Raw genomic sequence first — 19,007 nt, forward strand, 5'->3', positions numbered from 1 at the left:
CAGGGAAATATTTACATTACAGGGGAAAGTCGATTAATCAGATAAAAATGAGGAAGTAAAATGGGTATTTTAGCAGACCTGTTGAGGAAAATACTGGGCACTTCACAGCGCTTTGGAAATAGATGATGCCAGTAATTTTACTTTTAAACAGAAAAGACACTTTGGGATTCAGGGTTTTTTTGTTTGTTTGTTTGTTTGTTTGTTTGTTTTTCAATCTTTGGGTTTGCGCCCAGGATCTAACCCCAGGCCTCCCACATTCTAGACTAGCATTTCTCCCTGAGCTCTATACCACCGACTTTTCAGTTTTTATTTTGGGACTGGGTCTTCCTAGGCTGCCCATGCTGGCCTAGAAATAGTGATCTTCCTGCCTCAGCATCCTGAACGGCTGGGATTACAGGGACGCACCTCCTAACCCAGCTCAGAGTCATCTTTATTTTTTTTTAAACTTCACACAAGGTATCAATTAACCAGCTGTGAATTCTCTGTTTTGTGTCTCAAGTGTCATTCAGAGAGTGGGAAAAGGGAACTGAAATTTAAAAAGGTGACAGGATCTCAAAGGAAGAAAAAAGATGATGGATATTTCAATATCTGAATATCCAGATTGGAAAAATTAGCTAATCTATATGTCACTGAAACGACAAAAGATGGGCTGTTTTTCTTTAAAAGAGACCTTAGTCGTCCAGAGTGAATATAAAAGCCAAAAGCATTCAGATGAAATGGGTTTGATGTAGTTTAACCTAATGTTCCCGGAAATCTGTTTTCTGGCCCATAGTTAAAAAAATGATGGAGTTGGGGCTGGGGATTTAGCTCAGCAACATAAGCGCCTGCTTTCCAAGCAGGCGGTCGTGAGTTCGATCCTCAGTACCGATTAAAAAAAATGATGCAATTTTCACCCCTGTTTTAGATAACTGGATCCTCAAACAGTTTTTTATGGTGTTAGCATAGCTCTCCTTGAAGCACATCATCTCAGGTATTCTGTCACCACATCTGATGAGTTGCCACATTTAAATATGGGGGGCATGAATCCTAATCTATGCCATAATGGCCATAGTACGAGGGTGGTGGATGGAGGTGGGATGGGTGTTTCATGAATACTCATAATTTGCAGTTTGGATACATGTCACCTGTGGTGTGCATCAGATGTGTGTTTTTTAGGAGTCTGATACAGTTACTTAAAATCCTTTTACAATCATCAGAAAATAGAGGTGGGGGGTATAGCTCAGGGGCACTGCACCTGGCTGCCAAGTGCAGGGTCCTGAGTTCCATAATAAGAAAAATCTGGGAGCAGAAGTAATATTTGGAGCTTCGCCATGGAATGCGGTATCTGAATACAGCGTGGCAGTAATTGGCCAAGGGTTCTGTCTCTGCATCCTACAGTGAGCTTGAGCCCTGTTCTCTGCCCTCCGCTGGCACATAGCTGCCTTCTTGCTTAGTGTGGGCACTCTGGATAGTATAGAAGAGCCTGCCACACCTTGCGGGTTGTGTGAGACACCTTGAGGGCCCAGAGACATGGTGTATGCAGTGGACAGGGTGCCCGGCCCTGAGAGGTTGAGTGTGAGCATGGTCCCCCACGAGCACGCTCGCTTAACTTAGCCTAGGCTATTGCTTTCAACCTCCAGACATCATAAAGCGAAGACCCAAATCGTGTCACTTTCCTTAACATCAGCCAAGCCCTGGGTGAATTTTGGGAAGAGCAGGCACCTGCGTTCTTTGAACCCCTCTGCTACCTCTGAGGTTTAAGCATGGAGATGAGGTATTGCTCAAATTAGTTAGTTCTGGTCACCTCATGTCATCATGCTGTTAATTCCAGGCTGGGCTCTTTAGAATCTTGGTGTATCTCTCGGGCAGGCAAGTGTCAAAGAGGCATTGAATGATCTTTCAGCCTGGGATCTTGCAGAAATGCTGGTAGAAGGCAACACAGTAATCACATGCTCTTGATTTCAGAGAAATCCCAGCCCCACACCAGCCTGTATTGTGGCACCTGGTCTGCAAATCAAGGCAGCAGCCCTGGTTGGTTCTCATTCTGCCTTTACTCTTGCTCTCCTGGCAGCTAACTGTTCCCTTGGCTTTATTTTACCTGGATCAGTGAGACGGAGAGGCCAGACTTGGAACAGAGGCATCCAAAGCGTCCTCTCCTTATAGACCGGTCAATGAGTAGCAGTGTTGTTTCCCAAACTAGAAAGTTTTGAGGTAGAGGACAAGCTGCTGTTTTATGTGAATGAAAAGGCTTTGCCTGCAGGGCTCGGCATCCTTGGGATTCTGTCTTCTCACGGACCAGGACCATTTCAACCTGAAGTGTGTTCCTCTAGTTAGCCATTCGTGGCCCAGGACCACCCTTCTTGTCTTTCCAGTGATCGAGAAAGGGTGAGACTGAAACGGTCAGCAGATTTTAGAGTGCAGGTGTGAAATACTTGTTCTTTCTTTTCTTTGTCCTGCTTTCCTGTTCTTCTTGGTGTGGCTTTATTTGGAATCTGAGCCATGCAAACTGGGTGGAATCAGAGGAGAGTGGTCATCACTTTCTTGTTTGTTATTTTTGGAGCAAGTACTTTGTTCTTTTGTCTCCTTGAAAGGCTGGGTGGGAGAGGATTTTACTGGTCTCCTTTTTATGCTTGATTGAGCTTTATTCTGATTCTTTTCTTCCATATCATTTGAGTATCAGTTACTCTGTCATTTGTCAGGGCTAGACAGAGATTTAAAGCAATTTGTACAAAGCAGTCTCCTTCTAGATACAGGCGTATAAATTTCCTGGTTATGGTTACTTGTCAGGTCTTTCCATGAGATACTCAAAAAGCGATGCATGGTTTCTATGACTGGTGTCTCCTCCAAACTCGTATACTGAACCCTGATCCCCAGTCCAGGGTTGGTAAAAAGTATGCAGCTTCTTTATGATAGCTGTGTCCTTACATATAGGAAGAGTTTCCTCTTAAGAGAATCCTGTGGAACCTGGCGTGTCCTTGTGCCATGCCAGGGCCCAGCGAGGAGGTAGCAAGTATGAAGTAGAGAGAGAGGGTCCTGCCACATTGATTGCGGCTTCCCCACCTGCAGAACTATAAGCAATTCATTTCTGTTGTCTGCAGATGACCTAGTCTCAGACTCTTTATTGTAGCAGAAGCCTGAAGTAAGACAACAGCCTGTATGTAGGCAGGAGGCAAGGGGGTGTACCTCACTGAGATGAATTTGAATATAAAATTCCCGCATCAAGTATAAGTGCTTACCAGTGAGAATAAATGCAGCCTTTAACATGTCACAATCTTTTAGGGTTTTAAAGCCAAGGAGGTGGGGTTGGATTTGTGTTTTTGTACAAGTATTTAAGGTAGAAAAGTGCCCCTAATGTTGCTATTGATGATTTTCTTGGAAAGTAGTAACAGATGCAGTAAGAGAGGTATGTTTTTTTGCCCAGTCTGTGAACAGGTGGGCTATCATATGAGCCTGCTGTGAGCAAAGTTTGCTGGGTAGATGTGTTGGTCTCTGCAGGACAAAAAGACTACCATAATTCCCATAGGAGGAGGGGACCTTTGTTTGGGTTCACAGTTCCAGTGGCTTCAGTCTTGGTTGCTTTCCCCAAGGTGGAAAGCTGCTCCCTTCTGGTGAACAGGAATCAGAGAGACAAGGAGAAGGTTAAGGGTTAGCTAGCCTCCTCCATGGGCTCCATCTCCTCAAGATCCCACCATCTCCCGAAAGCCCTGTCAGGTGGGGACCAAGTCTTCAGCATAAGAGCTTTGCCAGGATACATAAGATCTAGCCCATAACAGTAGGTCACTGCCTCCCTTCCCATGCTCTTTACCCTCTGCCCTCCCTCGGTGTGACCCACGATGCCCATCAGCAGTGATCAAGTTTAGGGCTTTTGTTTGACACTGGGTGTACAGGGTTGCTCCTGACACCCCTTGACTCTCTTTATTCTATGAGTTCTGGTACTTGGACCAAGGCACACACTCTCCTGTGCTTGATGACGTTCTGTTTAAAAACTAGAGAGTGGGGCAGCGTGTCCTGCGAACTCTTGAAGGGCTACCAGCCACAGGTGACTTGAACCTTGGTGAGCCTTTGGGTGTCACGTAAGAGAGGTAGAGGCGGTCAGACGCCTCCAGGGTCTGTGCCTGTCTACGGAGTGACCTGGCCTGGAGTTTCTCAAGTGTGCAAAGATCGTCAGAAGAAGTAAGGGTAGAGGCCTGTGGTTTGGAAGAGGTTGTGATAGAGTCAGTGTGCCCCACGTAAGGTGTGTGCTCACGCCTGAGCCTTTAAGGAGCAAAACTCTTGGGTCAAGCTTTGGGTTTTGTCTAAAGTGAGGAGCGTGGAGCTCCCCATGTTCAGTTCCCAGGGTGATGCCAGCTCGGGCCTGTGTCATCAGGTACCCTGTTTTGTCACTGTCCTTAGGGTGCTGGGGGTTCGCTATGTGTGTGATACAGTTTCCATCGCTTTAGCAGAGTTTCAGGCTTTGCTCGGTTTCATTTTGTTTAAATTGCTTGATCATCACTAAACATTTTGTGAAGCTACATTGCTGTACTTGGATGTGGAATGACCCCAGGACAAAAGCCAGGTACTATCGGGAAGTAGTGGACCCCTTTGGGGCCTTGTCAGGGGTCTTCAGGTCATCGGGGTCCTGCCCCTCATGCAGGCGGTGGGACCCTAGCCCTGTCTTCTCCTGTGCCTGGACTTTGGTACACCAGTCTGTCTCCCTGCTCATGTACAGGAACTTCTAAAACACTCAAACACACCTCTTCTCTATAAAGAAGTTACCTCAGGTGTGTCCTTGTGATGGAAAGCGAACAGGAAACTGTTATTTGTATTTTGTTCCAGCCACAAATAAGCATGGCTTTCGTTAGGAAGCGAACATTTTACTGATTTCAGTACAACCCTTAAGTGCACTCTCATTTGTTTTCTGTGCCCTTATTTCCCTCATGGATCTTAATGTCTTAGTCACGTACTCATCCCTGGACCCAGTACCTGACCTCTGTGGGTTACAGGAAGGGCTGCGTACCTGACTTCTCTTCAGTCCATATTTGAGTGGCTGCAAGGCAGGACAGGCTGTCAGGGGACAAAGTGGAAGAGAGCTGCTCAGGGCATGAGGAGAGGCCCTGGGGAGGGAGAGGAACCCTTGCAGCTTGCGCTCCTTTGCACACGCTTCTGCTGTCTAGAACCCTCCTGACAGCCAGTCAGCTGTCAAGCCCTTTAACCCTCTCCTGTGAGCCCATGAGGTTTTCAGGGAACATCTAGGCATAAGCCGGTAACAGCACAGAACAGTTAAGTAAGGTTTACAGACACACACACACAGACTTTTGTACAACTAGTACCTACATGCAGGTAAACATCAGAGTCCAGTCAAGTTATTCCCTTTCTCAACTCTCTGCTGGTGTGGACATTTTCCTGAGTACCTATCAGCTTTAACATGGCATTCCTGAGATCACAAAAGTTTTCCAGGGCCCGGTCCTAATCGGATTTGGGATTTGGAGTTGAGTGGGAGCAGACCCTGACACCTCCACCTGGGGAGCTGGTTGGAAAAGGCCATGGAAACCAGCACTTTTACCTCTTATTCCAGAGGACCAGCTCGGTGGCTGCTATGAGCTGTCCTGGTCCCATTCATTGAGATGCATGTCAAGTGTAGGCACAGGGGACAGCCTCAGCAGACCCTCCCAGGGCATGGTACCAATGCAGAGCTTTTGGCAAAGTGACACTGCAGAGCAGAGTTCACCTCATTAATAATTCATGGAGAGTAGGTGTCCATCAACCGTGTTTAAGTGATGCCTGCTCCATGGTCTCCTGTCTCTCTCTGTACCCACTTGGTAGATACCCTATCCCCAGGCCCCCAGAGTCCTGCTTGCTCCCCACCTTCTGGTTCCTGACGCATCGCAGACAAAGCCTGGTACCTCCCAGGACATTGGCTGCAGTTCTGGAGGCCTGAAGTCCAAAACCAAAATATAGGCTGGGCAGAGTTCCTCAAAAGACCTTGCATGAGGCTTCCTCTTTGGCCTTTGGCTTCCTGCCTCCAGCGTCTGCAGGCCGCTCTCCACCGGCAGAGCACTGGGGATGGAGCCCTGGGAGCTCAAGGATGTCCTCTCCCCAGCCCTTGCCATCCCAGTTGGAGACAAGATCTTATGAGTTGCCTGGGCTGGTCTCAAACACACCATCCTCCTGCTTCAGCCTGCCACTGTAGCTTCAGTTACAGGCACGTCCATCGTCTCCAGCTCTTCTCTTATCAGGCCTCTCGCCATCCGGCCAGAGCCTCGCTTAGATGACACAAAATGACCTCAGCTCCAGGTCTGTGACTTCATCCTATCAGGGAAGACCCTTTTTCCAAACAAGGTGGTGGCAGTTGGGAGGTGAGCAGAGAGCTCCTTGACCTGCTCTGAGGTCCTCTGGGCTGACAGGAGAAGATGCAAAGCCTGACTCTGGCTGCAGAGTTGACGGCCGATTACACAGAGATGGAGGGAGAGTTCTGGCAGACTGGAGTAGAGGCCAGGGGAGATGGTGGGCACCCGCACCCAGCACCTGGAGCTGGGCAGCTGCCTGGGAAGGGTCCCGAAGGAAGGTCAGCCATTGGAACTTGTGTCCCGCACCTTGAGATGATGATGACTGTTTTCCTTCTCCTCCTTCTCCTTCTCCTCCTCCTCCTCCTCTTCATTCTTCTTCTCCTCTTCCTTTTGTTCCTCCTCCTCTTCCTCCTTCTCTTCTTCCTCTTCTTCCTTCTGTTCCTCTTCTTCCTCCTCCTCCTCCCCTTCCTCCTAGGGTATTCTTGGATGAGAGCTCTCTCCATGGATAAGCTCTGTGCTAAACATTAAACCCCCAGTTTTCTTCCTATAAAGGTTTCACCACCTCCAGGTGATGTCCGTCATACCCAAGGGACATGAAGGATCAGTGGGAAAGACATCGGATGGGATCCTCCTTGGCCTTGGGCAGAGTTGATCCTCCTCCTTGGCCTTGGGCAGAGTTGATCCTCCTCTTTGGCCTTGGGCAGAGTTGATCCTCCTCCTTGGCCTTGGGCAAAGTTGATCCTAGGTGCTGTGCCATATCTAGTCGATGCCCCGCCTGCAGAGGTCCCAGCTGCTGGCTCAGCAGGTGCAGGGCTCCCAGGCTTCTTTTTGGGAGGGATGTAGAATGCTGGGTACATAGCAGACCCTCACGCTCTGGGGTTGAAGACGAATTCTATGACGAACCTTGGTTCCACAGTGTGGTCCAAGTGCCTTAGCCCTTGGCATGCCACCGCCCCGGTGTGCACCTTGACAGGAAAGCAACACTGCAGAAACACCTGTGTGAGTGTGTGCACAAACACTGGTGCTCCCACAGAGCCCTAGCAGCTGGCCCCCGTCTCTCCAGCCCTCCTTTCAGGGCGCTGTGGCGAGTGTGAGATTGTCACCCACAAGGAAGCTCTCGGGTTCTGTGTGCCCTGTGATCTGCAGGTGTCATTCATTACATGTCGTTAATGAAATGCTGAGAGGGTACTGGGGATATGCTGCCCCTTCCCGTGTCCCTGTATCCTCTCATTACGTCCGGAGTTGCAGCTGTCAGCACAGCCAAGGGCAAGCTGGGGAGTTGGCATTTATATTCATACAGAGCCACCTCTATATTCCTATGCGTGCACATGCGTTTTCGCCAGTTCATGCATGGATCACTTGGGTCCGTGGCTTCATCTGATCATGTCATTCATCAGAGTCCATGCTAGAGTGTAAACAAAGGAGGCCTCCAACTCATGTCCACGGGCCGTGCCTGGCTAGTTAGGACTCACATTTCCCTAGATGGAGATATCAGAAGAGGAAGTGAAATACCCACAGCCTTCAGTCACACTGTTTTGAAGCCATATGTTTTCACTTATTAATTGGAATGGTTTTAATTCGGGTTGTTTTATTTTATTGTCTGTGATACTACAAATAACTATTTTGAAGAAAATAAGAGCGTAATAGCTAGCCTGATTTAATATCATCCTGATTTGACGCCCCATCAAGTTGTTGTTCATTTGTTTCCATTGGTTCTAACATGTTGTATATTATTATATCTTTTTTTTGGATTTTATTACTCCTTAGTTCTTATTACTTTTTTGGGGGGGGAGAGAATACAGTCAAATATGGCAAAACAAAGCTGTCAGTCAAAACTAAAGATAGACATAGCACATGGTGTAGAACAGAGTACAAGGTTATCAACAATAGTTATCAACGTTGTCTCTTGTTTCCTTAAAAAGAATTGTCTATCTCATTAGATATTATAAAGTTGGACAAAACAGTAGAGAACAAGACCAATAAAACTTAGACATTGTAAACATTACAGGACTTCCAAAGGAGACAATAGTCAAACCAGAGTGGGCATCTTAGTGAATCTTATTGCCTTCAAAGTAGTTGCCTATATCTTAATGTATGCAATAGTATAAGCAAATTTTTTATAGACAAAGAGATAATATAGAAATTGATGTTCGGTTTCTGCTAGCTGGTTCTAAATACCCTGGAATAATTTCATTCTCTTGAACGGTTTCACACTGTCTTGATAAGTTTGATGCTATAGTATACGAAGTTAGACTCAAATATTTCAAGGAAAGAGTCACTATGGTAACTACTATTAATGTCAAGCTATCTGGGGGTAAAACACAATGATGCTTAAATTTTTCGGTTCTGACCGGTGTTGTTCTATTGCTTTGTTCTTTTTTTTTTAACTCAATCCCCCCCTTTTTCTTTCCTTTTTTAAAAACTAATTTATTTCTTAGTATCTTTTAACTAAGGGAAAACTAAATTAAAGATAGTGCGATAGATTATAGTAACTTTTTTGTTTCCCTATTAACCTGATTTGAACCCCTGTATTGTTCTCTACATCTTGTTCTGACTGATTTTATTATATTCTGTTTTGCTTAATAGTATCAAGTTTGAGGGTATAAGCAACCATTTGGAAGGCAACCAGATATTCTACGATGCCCGTTATTGTTTGACTATTATCTTCTTTGGAATCCTGTAAGCTCTCCAATGTGGGTTTTATTGGTCTTCTGTACAGTTTTGTTCAATTCTTTTATACCAGCTGATATAAGCTACTTTTTTTAGGATAACAAGAAGCATAATGGTAACCATTGTTGATCACCTAGTAATCTTTTTTTTTTTCATTGTATACTATGTCCATCCTCCTGATCTAACTAACTCTGTTTTGCTTTGTCACATTGGGTTTTTCTTTGGTCCATCTTGTTTTGTTTTTTGTTTTTTTGGCTTTTTAAAAATCTTTTTTCTTTTTCTCTTCAAAGAAAAAGTTATAAAAACTGTGAGAGCAATGGAAACTAAAATGTGTGATTGTTAGCGTAAAAAAGAGAGGAAAAAAAGTGATCTAAAGGATATAACTGCAAGTATATTTAAATGTGTAGGATAGAGTACCATATTGCTGAGTTTTTCTTGGATCATTGAACAGAACTGACTGCAATCTCACTGTATTAATCTCCACTTTGTATGCTTTAATTTTGTAATCTGGACAACTGTTTCTAAGATGACAATATGTGACCTATTAAGTGGTGAATTCTTACTGTATATTTTTTCTCTTGAAATTCTGTATTCTAGCCTTTTACTGTTTTGCTTCATTTAGTTTTGTTTTTCTCTTTAAATAAAAAAAGAAATTAAAAAAAAAAAAAGAAATACACAGCCCTATTCAAAAAACTTTCCTATACCTGCCATCGGCTTTTCTCCTGGCTGTTCCTGACCACCTGGTGTCTGTGATGGGAAATCTCATTTGGGGACCAGCTTGGCACTCCACAAACACAATTCCATTCCCCAGCACCAACACTCCTACCAGGGTCCCTGGGTTCCGGCTCTTTTGTGTTGTCTACTCTGCTGAGAAGCTCTGACCTGCAGGAGAGCTGGTGTGGCAGATTACCAGCCCTAAGGCCACTGGTGGGGCTTCTCATGTTCTCAGTTTACTTCTGTTCACTTTGGGTTTTTAAAAAGATATAAAGCACAAGTTGAAGATTCAAAACTCTCCCCTTTATGGCTGGGGTTTAGCTCAACAGTATGCGTGCATGCCTGGCAAACCCAAAGTTGAGTTCCATCCTCAGTAACCCTCCTAAAAAAAACAAGAACTCTCCCCTTTTAACTTCTACTTCTTGCTTATCCTCCTTGCAAACCTATCCTGTGTTAGCAGGCATTTTCAAGAGGCTGTAACTGGAAACATCCCCGCCTTAGTCTATTGGGCCACACCTGTAAAGCTTGTGTACTGTTTTCTCCTTAGCACCTAGATAGCTTTCCATCTGTGTGGCACAGATCTGAAGAGGACCAGTTTATTTACACAGGCTCTCATCTTTGGGATTTCCAGTACTTCCATGGTTGGCCCGTGAGGGTGAGAGTGTGTAGGTGCGCAGAGCCAGTCACACCACAGCCACGATGCAAATGAAGAAGCAGAAAGATTGGGGGTCCTCTTATCTACTCCGGGGAACAGTCCCAGTGACCTCGAAACTTGTGTCTGGTCCCTGCCTCTTAAAAGGTCTTGTCATCTCCGGATAGCAACACACTCTGGGGACGAGGCCCTCAACACATGGGATGCGCATTGAGGGGATGGGAATCCAGGCTGCAGGAAGTCCCACAGTGACCTGAATTGTCCAACGGACCCTGGTCAGTGGCTGTCTAAGTCTCTTCAGTGAGGTTCGGAAGAACAGCCAAGCTGATTTCTAACTGTTTGAATAGGTGCGGTAATGCATTCTTAAATGCAAGGACACATAGTTCAGTTAGGCATCTAGCAGTTCATTTGCAGTGTTACTACCCTCATATCCCACACTGAGCATAACATAAGTATAAGTCATAAAATAAAAGCACAAAAGAACATTATTAGGCCATCTTTTCTGTTTGTCTTTTCGGTGGTACTGGCTTATGCAGTGAGCTACATCGCCAGCACACCACCTCTCTTTTTTTTGGTTTATTATTTTGAGACAAGTCTCGCTAACTCGCTGAGTTCCCCAGGCTTGGCTGGTGCTTGCAGTCCTGCTACCTCAGCCTGCCAGGATGCTGGAATGACAGGCATGCAACACCATGCTTGGCTGGTCGGTCGCTTCTCTGGTGAGGAGTTGAAGCAAACAGTGCTCCTGTTAGGTGCAGCCGCATCGCCCACTTGAGAAGCTCCGAGCTCTTGTCCTAGTGACTGGATCTTTTCCCTTCTTAGCTTGTGTAAGTAGCGTACCCCCTAAATCCAAGGACATGTGAGCTCCACACAGCTTTCCGGTCTTTCCTTGTACTTCCAGACTTGCACGTGTCCTAGAGACAGCTGTTAAACACACTGTCTGTTTGCACCCCAGATAACCCACAAGCTTAATCCTCCTGACATACACAAACATGGTGTAAGGCCGTCCCACTGCCGGCACAGGTTTGAAAACAAACCAGCACCTGCCTTGATCACACATCTGCTGAGCCCTTCCATCCAGGGCAAGGCATCCCCCAAGGGCTGCCCCCCCCAGCCGTCTGAGCATGCAGTCAAGTCAGGGGCTCCTGGAGAAGGCGAGTGGGTATTCCTGAGCCCCTGCTGCGGTGTCTCATGTGCAAGCCTGGGGCTGGGAGCTGTGGTTTTCACCCCATACTCCCCATCTTTCCAGCTCCCACTTGACTGCTTCTGAGTGGAGTGATGTACATAGCAGGAAACCACCCCTTAAGGCTCTGCGAATCCCTCAAGAAGTCTTAGGTGCAATTAGTTAAAAGTCAGAGCCATGCAAAGCAATGCCTAGTGTGCAAATGTACAGCCGTTTGCAGAGGGACCTTGCTCCTTCTGTCATTTCCTTTATCCGTCCCTTGGTGATAAGAAACAACGCCTGTCCTGTGCTTTTAAGAAAGAGGTGCTGTGCAGGTTAAGGTCTACAGCCCAGAGTTGTGGGCTGCCCTGTGGTCGTCAGGAATTCCTATTTCAAAGGTCAGGCTCCCAGGGCTATCAGCATTGGCTATCTTTGCAGATGGGGTTGTTAAAGAGGCAATCAAGGTGCAGTCAGGTCGGGACTAAGTCCTGACCCACTAGGACTAGCACGCTTATAGAGGAGAGAGGAGGGGAGGACACAGACACATAGCAGGGAAAAGTCAATGTCTGCAAATCCAGGGGAGGGACTCAGGAAGGAGCGGGCCCATGCCTGGACCTGGAGCTTCAGCCTCCTGGACTGGGAGAGAATTGGTTTTATTGTTTACTTCCCTGAGTTTGAGGTCAGTTTGCCCTCACCGAGAAGCATCGCCAACACATGCCTGAATCCATAGGGAACAAGGCTTTACTGGCATTTCCCTCCCAGCAGGAGGCAGTGAGTGACTGTGTGTGCACAGCCCAAGGGAACCTGCCTCCTTTGCCAGGAGCTCTCCGACATCCCTCCGCCCCTGGCAACAGAAAACGCAGTGCGGCAGCCTGGGATGCATTCTTAGAAGAGGAGCATAGTACAGTTTCCATTCTCCACATGCTTTCCAGGTTCACAGTGATGTACATTTTCCAATCCTTTCTTGCCGAGATATTTTTTTTCTTTCTTTTTTTTTTTTTTTTTTTTTATCAGTACCAGGGATCGAACTCATGACCGCCTGCTTGCAAGGCAGGTGCTTATGCCACTGAGCTAAATCCCCAGCCCCAGTCCGATCCTTTCTTAAAATGCAACGTCTGCACTGAATGTGCTGCCCTGCGTTCCTTCTCACAGGCCTCTGGTAGATGGGGTTGTGACTGCATCAGTAGTAGTAAAAGGATGGTCCCCCCAGCCAGGTGTGGTGGCCTCTGGAAAGTAGCTCTGAAGAAGAGGCTTTGGGCAGGGCCACATCCCTGTGGAGTTCTGCGATTAGACTTTTCTAAAATTCAAAAATGATCCACATCGCCCACATTGGAGGCATCATAGCATGACAGGGTAAAATGCAAAGAAAGAAACCCTTCTTCACCAGGTAATCCGCTAAGAGTGGAGTTCATCTTTATCAGGTTACTCTGCAGAAATGGTGAGGCCTGAGCATGCTATTTCTTCCCCACCTCTGTTGAGTTGTTTCTAACAATGGCTAACAACTATCTGCTGCCCCCCTGGACTTCCAGCTCTGAACCCCAATGAAGAAAAGATTACTGCATGAAGAAAAGATTACTGTGGTACCTCACAGAGAGGGCTTGGCTTCTTGCTAGCTTCTTGTTCAACAGCCCAGCAGTCCGCAAATGTGTGGGCTGGGAGACAAGAAGAGCCAAGGTCCTCTCCCCTACCCTAAGCGACTGGCCAGTCTGGAGAATCACAGGCTTGATGATAGCTATTGAGGTAAAACACAAATTCATGCTTGTAGTGTTTAGTGTTTTGCAGACTTTGCAGGCCTAAAGCTGGTAGTCTGATCATCTGTTCAGAGGATAACAATACGCAGTGTAACAGCTATGGGGGATTGCCTTCAATATTTTGAATTCCTATATCTTTTTCATTGTTTGGTTTGGTTTGGTTTTATTCTGTTTTGGCCCGATTGATGGTATGGACAGCTATTTCAAAGATGACCAAATACATTGTGCTAGCCATTTTGGATGTACTGTTACCTTGTTTTGAAGCTGTTTATTGTGTTCATTGTTTTGTTTTTATTGGTTCTGTCCTGTTTTGTTTGATTTGACTATGTCTGAAGGTTTGGGCAGCTGTTTTGAAGACAGTACGAGGCATTATGGTAACTGTTGTTGGTTACCTATTACCTTGTTTTGAAGTTCTGTGTCACACTGTTTAGTTTTGATTGGCTTTATTCTGTTTATTTTGCTTGGTTTTATTCTCTTTAAAATAAAAATTGCAAAAGAGAGAGAGAGAGCGAGAAAAGGGGATGCAGTAGGGTTTTAACAGAATGCTTTTTTTTGGTGTGTGTTACTGGAGATTAAATCCAGACCCTTCACACTGGGCTGTTCTTTTGCTAGGTATTTCTGAAACTCTTGCTTAGCGGTGGTTCTGCAAATTACAATAAACAGCTCCATTTATAGCAGAGTAGTTTGCATTAGTACCAGTTAATTTAAATACCCCACAGACCCCTTGCAGTAACTTAAGATCCTTCTCCCATCTGTCCTTTTTGCTCTTGACTTGGAAATGACATCTTTCCTCTTCATCATAGAGGTTAGCAATCATTACGTCATGCACTTTTCTTTTAAATCCCATAGAAAAAAAGTTTCATTAAAAACACATTTACAGTGCTCTATAGGGTGTCTCTCGAGGGGCAAAATCAACTCATAGCTGGGAATCAATGCTTTAGGGCCCAGAGGGAAAGGAGAGGGAGAAGAAGAGAGATGGGGGATGGTAAAGGAAGAAGAGGAAGATGAAGGAAGGAAGGAAATTATAGCATCGCCATTCTTTGTAAGTAACTTAGCAAAACTCAAAAGATGCCAGAAATTGTTTTGATGTGGCTGCTGGATAATGAAACCCCTAAAATAGTTATGTGCCGAAGGAATTATGTTTTAAAGCATTTTCAAACCTGGCTTGATGGTATTTTCCAAAACAAAAAGCAAAAGTTAAAATTGATAAGACCTCTTCCAACTTTGGGCCTGCTGCTCATCGACCCTGGTCTTGCACATAGTAATCATGTGCTCTACAATGAAGTTATGCCCCCAGCACCCCAAAGTCTGTAACGAATCTTGATGGGGTGATACCTTCAAGTTACAACTTTTTTGGGGGGTGGGTCAGTAGGGTCTATTTAAATAGGAGAAAAAACAGAAGCTCGATAATAGGAACTGGGGAGATTGATCTTCTGCAAACAGGAAGGAGGCCTAGAAGTAGTGAGAAGACCTGGGAAGTAAAAAGAATGAGGATGAGGTACCTAGGCATACCATGACCCCGTGATGAATGACAGTGACGTCATCCTTATGTGCCACCAACAGGGACTGATGAAAGTTTAAAAGATATAAAGGGAAGGGTCCGAGTCTGGTGATAGTTTCCAGGGAATCCATCTTGGGAGGCAAACCTTTTCCTAGAGTGTTTCATGTCAGTGGGGAGGGACTCCAGATCCTAGTGCATCCTGTGAGCATAGCAGGAACACCCCATAGGCTTGAGGTGCTGCCCGGGACTGGTCCTGGAGCCTGCCAGGACTGCATGAGGAGAAGCCTCTCTGCTGCCCCTCGCAATGCAGAAGGAGGCGGGCACACTATCGCAATAGCTGCTGCCTCCTTAAAGGACACACATAAGCAGGCTCCTCCACCTTCTGCCACTCTGCTGTGTAAGATTCCAGGGAGGCCCAATAAGGAAGAGAGACATAAGAATGAGGTGAGCCTTATCTGATCAGGAAAGCATTTCATTCAAAAAGCTTTGTCAGAGGATCGGAGAGAGTGCGTACCCTTATGCCCCCAACAGTGGCACCCTCCAGTAGTGCATCCTAAGCTCTTGTCTCTTAGTTATGCCTGCCAGCTTCTCCTACAGGTGAATAAACAGTCCTTTCATTCCATACCTGCCAGGTTCCTGAACTATGCTCCCTTGCATAGACCAAGGTACACATCTTGGACCCTCTCGACTGTGCACACCTGGATCCGACACTCTTGATCCCCACAAGTGTTTGGTTGAAGCCACAGGGCAGCCCCGGCACACCTCCTGCCACTAAGCAAGCCAGGAGCCCCTTACCTACAGTGTCTTCTCTCGGAGGAGCCCCCAATCTCCAGGTCCAGGGTGTGCTGTCACCCACTGGGAGCCAGGGTACCTCACTGGCTTTTCTCTTTAAATGACCCCTTTCTCTCCCACCTCCCCCATAATTATACAGGAAGCAAGGTGGAACCTGCTTTTATCTGGGAAGGTGTGGGCATGGAATGTGGACCTTAAGACACCCTGTGGCTGTATTGGGGTTGTGCCCTGCTTCTCACCACAGGTGACACCCCCCTCCCCAGAGACAACCCTAGGGGTACAAGCCTGGCCGCCCCCTGCAGCGTCACAGTGTTGAGGTGACAGAACCTTAAAAAGAGCATAAAGGAGTAAGGTTGCTGGGAATGCGCTCTTTCATGTTTGGCTCAAGATGCTGGCACTGGCTTGTTCCCAGGAGATAGGGTGCTTGCAGCAATGCATCACCTCCCCCAAGGCACTCAACATACATATAGGATGTCCTGGCTTTGTGATCCTCTCATCTGAGCTGATCTCACAAGGCACTATGCTCCTGAACCTCCATAGCATGAACAAAATGGACCTCTCCCATTTGTACTTCATTTGGCCTCTGGCGTTCCCATGGTGGCCTGTTGCCTTGTTTTCATCTGCTCTCTTGCACTAAGGAGCCCAGTCCCATGTGTTCCTGCCACAGCTTTCTGTCTCACTGCTAAGGAGCAGCTCGTTGTGTGAAGACACAACAGTTTGAATATCCACTTTCCTGCCCAAGCACTTCTGAGCCCTTTTCAGGCTTTAGCTATTCCAGAGGAAGCTGCCACCATGAATATCTATGCATAGGTCCCGATGTGAACAAATGCTTTCTTTTCTATTGGCTAACACTCATGGGGTCTTGGGGGTCCTCATACACGTATAGCTTCAAGGTTTGGTTCCTAGCTTGGTGCTATTTGGGTTGGAGGAACCTTTAAGAAGTGAAGTCTACTAACAGTTCTTTGGGTCATTTTGGGTATCTTCAATGAGAACTTTGGGTCCCAGAGGTCTTGATTTCCAGCTCTGAGGTGTTTCCTCCAAAGCAGAGAAGCCAATCATTGGTCATGGACTAAACCTGAAACTGAGCCTAAATAAACCTTCCTCCTTTTTATATTGACTTACCTCTGGTATGTGTTACATGGACAGAAAGCTGACTAACAGCCTGGGACAACAGCAACTCTCCTACTGCTTAATAGCAGTTGTAGACCGAATGTTTCAAGAAACTGCAGATGCGCTTTCGGTGTTGTGTTACATGGGAGCCTCTTACCTGTGCTGTAAAAAGTTGCTGCATAGAGCCTGCTTGTGACCCTCATACCATCTGGGTGCAGTGGAACAGCTAGGTGGGTCTGGGGCTCCTGCATTTGCCTTCCTGTGTGTCTGGAGGACTGTGGATTTCTACACAAGCAGGTGAGCATCACCAGTTCCAGGGGCTCAGCGTCCTTGGGTAAGTGCCCCGTGCACTCTCCCCGGAGCCCAGCTTGTTCAGGACCCTCGCACCATCAGGATGCATTGGATCGGCTAGGCATGTCTGAGGCTCCTGCATCCACCTCCACTTTCTGGCTGCACTCAGAGAACTGTGGAGTTCTAATCAAGCAGGCGGGCACCCACTATCCCTGGAACCCAGCCTGTTTGGGAACTTCACACCATCTGGGTGCAGTGGAATGACTAGGCATGTCAGAGGCTCCTACATCTGTCTCCTCTTTCCAGCTGCACTCAGGGAACTGTGCAGTTCTACCTGCAGTTCTAAGCAAACAGGTGGGCGCCCTCTGTCCCTGGAGCCCAGCTTATTTGGGACTGTGGAGTTCTAAGTAAGCAGGCTAGCACCACGGGATCCAGAGGCCTGGTGGCCTGGGGGAACTGGGTGCCAGAGTCCCAGAAACTGTGAGCATAGAAGTGGAATTCCAACCTACTCTGAGGAAGCTTTCAAATAACACTTGAAACACAGAAATATGGGAAAATGACAAAATGAAAGACCAAATTACAACCTCAAACCTCCAGCCCATCTCAAGAAACCCTAGGAGTGATGTATATAGAAGAAAATATGTGCTATACACCTCAAATATCAGACATAATAGCAACTGAAATAAGCAACTCCGGGAAGCTTTAAAGGAATTTAAACTCGAAATAATCTCCCAGGTAAAAGAATAAATGATAAAAGAAATGAAAGAGATGCTGAACATATTTAAAGAAAACACAGTTTAAAAATTGGAGGAACTAAACAAAAAGATACAATCCCTAGATGAGAAATATAAGAAAAAAAACAGGATACATAAAGCAGATGCACAGAGATATACAGAAAATCAAACACTCCACTGAAAGCTGTGAAAACCGCCTCAGTGAAAGTGGGGATAGAATTTCAGACCTTGAAGACAAGATTGCAGCTAGTGAAAAGGAAAGGAAAGATTTTTAAAAAATAACAAGGAATCAGGAAATAACAATTCAACAACTACAAGATGACTCAAAGAAAAACAACATAAGATTGATAGGGATTAATGAAAAAGAAGGGGACAACATAAAGGATGTCAAGAGGATATTTAGAGAAGTAATAGCTGAAAATTTCCCAAGCATAAGATCAGAAACCAACATCAGGTTCAGTGAAGCATATAGAAATCCAAATAGTCATAACGAAAATAAAACCACCCAGACATATAATAATCACCATTCCAGAAATCCAGCATAAGAATAGATTATTAAAAGCTGCCAGAGAGAAAAGACAGATCACTTATAAAGGAAAACCTATCAGGATCACAGCAGACTTCTCAGCACAAACAATAAAGTCAAGAGGAGCATGGAGTGAAGTATTCCAGATCCTAAAGCAAAATGGTTTCCAACCTAGACTGATGTACCCTGAAAAACTATCATTCAAAATCGATGGTGAAATAAGATACTTCCATGACAAAGAACAGCTGAAGAACTTCATGATCACCAAGCCAACCCTGCAAAAAATATTGAAAGACAGTTTAAATACACAAAGGAAAAAACCACTAAGCAAAGGAAATAATTAAATGGAACAGAAAGATAAAAATGCAAAGACAACATGTCAAGAGTAAACCAAAATAAAACAGTTATAACCAGTAATGTAAATTGTCTCAGTGCACCAATTAAAAGAAACAGACTAGCAGAATGGATCAAGAAGCAAAATCCAACCATATGCTGTTTACAGGGAACTCATCTAACCCAGAAAGATATTCACAGACTGAAAGTCAAAGAATGGAAAACAATACTTCACACAACAGGAATTCAAAATAATAATAATAATAATAATAATAATAATAATAATAATAAAAAGCAGGAGTAGCCATTCTGTTTGCACACATTGTGAACTTTAAGCCAACAATGATCAGAAAAGACAAAGAAGGTCACTACATACTCATTAGGGGAAAACTTCAAGAGGAAGAGATACCTATCTTAAATATATATGCACCAAATTCCAGAGAACCCAGTTATATAAAGCAAGTATTAACAGAAATGAAAAATCAAATTATCAGTAACAAAATTGTAACAGAAGACCTTAACACAACAT

This window comes from Cavia porcellus, unplaced genomic scaffold (assembly GCF_034190915.1).
Source record: "Cavia porcellus strain 051 isolate PalLab524CR breed Dunkin Hartley unplaced genomic scaffold, mCavPor4.1 scaffold_33, whole genome shotgun sequence".
Lineage (NCBI taxonomy): Eukaryota > Metazoa > Chordata > Mammalia > Rodentia > Caviidae > Cavia > Cavia porcellus.